Source organism: Otolemur garnettii, unplaced genomic scaffold, assembly GCF_000181295.1.
Source record: "Otolemur garnettii isolate 467f Iridium unplaced genomic scaffold, OtoGar3 scaffold00111, whole genome shotgun sequence".
Lineage (NCBI taxonomy): Eukaryota > Metazoa > Chordata > Mammalia > Primates > Galagidae > Otolemur > Otolemur garnettii.
Window position 1 is genome coordinate 5,101,346 of NW_003852506.1, and position 5,645 is coordinate 5,106,990.

Here is a 5,645-nt window from a genome sequence, read left to right on the forward strand (position 1 = left end):
AAAAAAAAAGGTAGGAAAGAAGATAGAGAATGTTGAGTTTGATGAAGGACTATTACTGTTATAATGATCAGATCAAGTAGATGAGGGAGGATTCTGCAAGGAATATGGTCAAGCAGAGACCCTTGCAGGTTTTAAAGTGAAAGCAGGTGTCTGAGCAGCAGCAGGAGGATCTCGCCCAACAGTCTTTAACATCAGTTACACTATCCAGTCACTGAAGGACACCAAGATCATAGTTGATGCAATGAAACTTGGAGTAAAACAAATAAACAAGGTGTACAAACAAGTGAAAATAAGCCAGATTGAGGATTTACGAGACCAGCTAGAGGATATGGTGGAAGATGCAAATAAAATTCAAGGGGCACTAAGTCGCAGTTACCGCACCCCAGAATTAGATAAAGCAGAGTGGGATGCACCGGGTGATGATGTTCTGGGTGATAAAGGTCCTTCCTATTGGGTGAAGTGGCATCTGCACCTGCAATTCCAGGAGGTGTTCCCCTGACACAGATACTAAGGATGGAGTCCTGGGGGATGAATTTGGATTCTCACAGATTCCTGCTTGGTAGACTTGGATTATTCAAGTACATCGTATGAAACAAAAATGATTTATGGGACTAGGAAATATGTTATCTTTCCAAATTTTCCTGAACAGATTTATATTTCTTCTTTTCTTTGAAGGAAAGATTAATTACATTGCCTTTTGTTGTGCTTGTTCAGATTCATCACTATGGAGAAGCTTTCTTTGCACTAAAATTTGATTCCTCTCAGACTAACTTACTTAAAAGTATCTTTGGCTTTGTATGGCTTGTTTTCATTCACTAAAAATCATTTGATATAAAATCAAGGAAATAGAAGTCTTTAAAATTTATGGCAGGACATGTAACTCTACAATATCGAAATGACCTGAGAAATTGCTAAGACAAAGAGGAAATTATCAGAACTGCTCATATTCTGATTCAAAATCATTTTTGATTGTGGCATGATAGGTTGGCTAAAGTGATAGCCTTTTTCTGATGAGTTTTGTTGTATCTTGTGAGCAATTCATTACTGTGTCCAATATTGGAAAGCAATTGCCACTGCTGTATCATGCATGAGGAGACATTTTGATTCTACGGTTCCCTCCATATTACAGCCTGACTTGTAATCAATAATGAATATCTTTTGATATTTAACATACAGGACTTTATTTTTACTCCATAAATATTTTTCAAAAGAGAAAAATGGAGCAGAAGAATTTTTTTTCTAAAAACAAAATATTTAATATATCATTGATGCAGAAAGTACAAAATATCCCAATGCATAAATCCAGGATTACTAGAGGCTTGTTCTTGGCATGAGCTCTTTGAAATGTTCAAGATACCATATCCAAAAAAAATTAAAAGCTTGCTATTATGAAGCCTCTGAAGACATGATGTTGTAAACATAATTAAAACGTAAGAGCACTCATTAGGAAGTTATTGATGGACCCCTAAAATAAACCTGGTTTTAATAGATGTGAGGCCCCTTCCTTACATAAGAAGAAAACAAATCACTGAGACTTGCCCATGAGTGTGCGTATACATGTGCATAAAGAGTGCCTAAGACTTGACTCTATCACTGAAGATTAAATATCTTTCAACATTGAACTTCAGCTCTATACCATGAGCCATTCTGGCACCTGCCTCAGAGGCTTGGGCTCTCACTTCAGTGACATTAGTGGCCATGTTGTTGCTGTGTGGGGGACTCCAGTTATGGTGAGTATGGATTTAATTCTGCCACCCAAGTTGCAATGGAATATACTGGACCTCTGGATTTTACTAAGGTTTGGGACCCATGATTCTTGGGAAAATGATACAATAGCAAAACCCAACTCTTCAAATGTTTCATCCAGACAAATATATTTCATGCTCAAAGCAGGCAAGGAAGATGAAGTATGGACTTTACAAGCTTGTTGGCATAAGATTTAAGAGCTATCTTTGCATGTGCAGCTGTTCAATAGCAATTTGAAATTATTCTATAAATGTTGGATATTTTACCACAACAGTTATCTCTCCTTTCATTCTCAAAAAGCTAATTTTTCATCTGAAATTTCTGTGATGCGTTTTATGTTGGGAAATATCTCTATACTCATTTTGCAATAAATGTGTTCAGTACGACGTTGCAATATGGTCTTAACTTCATCCATCTATCTTAATAAGTGTCCCCTGTTCTCTGATATTTGAAATGGATGCAACTGTTTTTCTTCCTGAGGATACTCTTTATTCTTATTATTAAATCAACGAAAAACAAATAATCATAGATTAAGTTTGAGGGAGAGACATAGCTGGTTGTTCCCGGTTGCTATTCTTTGTCCCTGTTCTGTATTTGTGAGTCAGAATCCAGATTTCCAGTTCCAAGAAGCCTTATCAGTCATCACTGAAAGTACTTATGATGCAGTAAATATGATTTATATGACATTTTGAGTCATAATCAAAACTTCTACTGGTGTGAGATTCAATTTATGATGACAACTTGGGGTGCTAAACTTCCTGGATTTGGGTTATGAATAATAGTCTTGATTACTATTTGGCCATTTGGCCTTTGGTTCCACCCATATTATGTTGTATCACGAAAGTGACAGTTACATAAAGGAGCTGTGTGAAGCTTCCCTTGGCATTGCCAACCAAAGAGACTATTGATGCCATCACCTAGTTGCTGCAATTTATTCTCTTTTGACTGTCTTCTGAGTTGCTTGCAAGGCGAGGATGATGTAATCTACTCATTACCCAGAACTTTTAGAAACTATTTTTTTCTCTTCTACAATGTTTTTTTTATTTTCACAGTTTTAAAAATGCTTAACAGTAAGCATGTTTGCAGAATAAATTGAAGAATTACACTAGGTACCAAAATCTTGGATTTATTCTCTTGAATATTTAACAGAAATTCAGAATTCCAATTCAGGCATTACATTAGAAATTTAATTTACAACAGCGCTAGAAACACTTTGAAATTAACCGATAGGAAATTCTACATAAATCCTAATTAATCTAAATCATAGTTTATTGAGTAAGAAAGACATAACTTTCTTTTTATTTTGTTTATTTTGGTAGTTTTGATTTTCATTTCTCTGATAATTCTGATAACTAATGCTAAGGAAGGCTTTTCACATATTATTGGACATTTGAATACCTTGCTTTCAGTGTTCTCAAGTCTATCTGATGTTTGCCTTTTGACATTTGAGTTGTAGGAGGGTTTTGCTCTATGATATCTATATCTATGTCTGTATTGATTTATATATCCATACTTTTATATTCTCCCAGTCTGGTTTGTGGTTGATGAAAGCAATATAACAATATTTTATAGTCAGTGCCTTCAGTGTCCTAAAAAAAATTTCCACAAGCTTTTGCATTTTAGCCATTAAGCTCAAATCTATAACACATTTTGAGTTTCTAGCGTGTATAGTATAAAGTATTAAAGTTAATCCTTTTTGTTGTTCCATTTGAATAATTCATTGTTTCAGCACCTTTTGATAAAATCTTTTGCTTGCTTTGGAATCATTTCAGAAAAAAAATCTAATTCTAGACTTCCTAATTTTACTATTGATCTATTTGTGTGTCTTCAAATCAATACCACCGTCTCTTGATAGTTCTAGTTTTACAAATCTTGTAATCAGTGAATACAAGTTGTCACATTTTATCTTTTTAAAGATTGCATTGGATATTCCTTACACATTTTAAAATATTTTGTAAATATCTACATCATCCATGCATTTGGAGTAAGAGTTCATTTCATATACAATTTTGCAAATATTCACTTGTAGCTAATATATAAAAATGACATACCCTTATTTTAATGGTCTTTACTAATTTCTGACAGCATTGATTTATAATTAGTAAGGAGCTGGCCTTCTACATCTTTTAACACATCTAATTTTATTTTATATTTTTGTTGTTGTTATTAATATTTTTGCAAATTATTTTCTAATTTTTAATATATTATTATGCCCTGAATTTATAGATGGAGTTTATTTTCTGAAAGACTCTTTGCAAAATTAGTGTTATTTCTTCCTTAAATAGTTCTAAGAATTCCCCATGAAAGCCAGGCAAACTTATACTTTCCTTTGTTAGAGGTCTGCCTTTTTTTTTTTAAACATAGAAATTTAATTTTCTTGAGATATATGGTACTGTAAGATTTTTATTTGTTCTTGCATGAATTTTAGTAAACTTTTCATTTGGAGAAATTTGTTGATGCCTCCCGTGTATTATGAGAGTACAGAAACCCATACAGAGAGTCAGACTTCTATCTTACTGAGCAAGAAGAGAGCCTTTGGAAAATCCGGCTAGTTTATTTTTTATTTTATTAGTTCTGTCTTGGGTGGGGTCAGTACAATGTTTAGGTTGTTTGGTTGATAGCAGTAGCCATATAACAAAAATTTTGATATAGCTCAATAGAACGCAAAATTGAGATTGAAGCAGAAAGTAATGGCATGAGATGTTTTGTGACTATTGATTTATTTATACATTTATTTTGAGACAGAGTCTCACTTTGTCACCCTTGGTAGATTGCCATGGTGTCATAGCTCACAAAAACCTCAGACTCTTGGGCTAAAGCAATTATTCTGCCTCCGTCTCACCAGTAGCAGGAACTACAGGTGCCTGCCACAATGTCTGACTATTTTTAGAGACAGGGTCTCTTTAGAGTGAGGTCAGCCAATCCACCCTCCTCAGCCTCTCAGAGGGCTAAGATTACAGGTGTGAGCCACTGTATCCAGCCTTTTTGTGACTTTTTAAATCATTCTGATTATCTTGAAGCAGTGTGGTGATCTCTTCCCAGAGAAACTTCGTGTTAATAGCAAGTTCTCTAAAATAAGACATATGGATATCAGGTTTTGGAAAATTAAACACCCCATTAGTCCTATGTGTAAACCCTTAATAAATATTTCCTTATATGCTTATCCTTTAGTGGTAATGAGTTTTTAAAATGTGTCTAAAGGAAAAAAATTATATGAATATGAAAGCCATCCTTAGGTTATTCTCTGGCAGGAATCACTCTGACTTATCAATAGTAATTATTATTATTATCATCTACATTTTTGTTCCTCTCCCCAATACCTGCATAAGAAGAATAATAGGTCAAAATATTTCTTCATGGCATATAATAACCCTATATCTTCAAAAATAGCCCTAATACCTAGCATATACCCTTGACCTTTTGGAGGTGGTCAACACTGCTATAACTGGGGCTCCATCTGTTTTGACTTGGCTCAAACACAGGAAGGAACACTCATTGGTTTGTTCTCTCTCTCTTTCTCCTTCTTCTCTTACCCCTTTTCCCCCTCCTGTCCTCCCCCCATCTCTTTTTCTGAAACCTGGAAATGCTTTGTTTAGAGAGGTAACTGTATTTTAAATGTTATCTTTGTGAAAACATGAAGGAAAAGTCCAAGCTATACAGAGCCTGAGGGACCCTCTCAGCAAGGTTCACTCCGTGTCAGCCTCAGACTGCACAGGTATCAAGTAAAATGTGTTTATAACTCAACATTTCTAAATATTTGACATTTAAGTGACTATAATTTTGAATAAAGTATGGATTTAAGAGCACCTTTATGGCCCTACTTGCTTCAAGTGAGCAGGGGTAGTCATGAACATGGAAAAATACATGCTGTAAAGAAGTCTCCCCCGATGGTGTGGTCA

General features: G+C 34.7%; 1 pseudogene; it reads left to right on the plus strand.

The window, feature by feature from the left end:
* Positions 1-563, plus strand: part of LOC100963649 — a 68,948-nt pseudogene extending 68,385 nt beyond the window's left edge.
* The last annotated feature ends 5,082 nt before the right edge of the window (positions 564-5,645 follow it).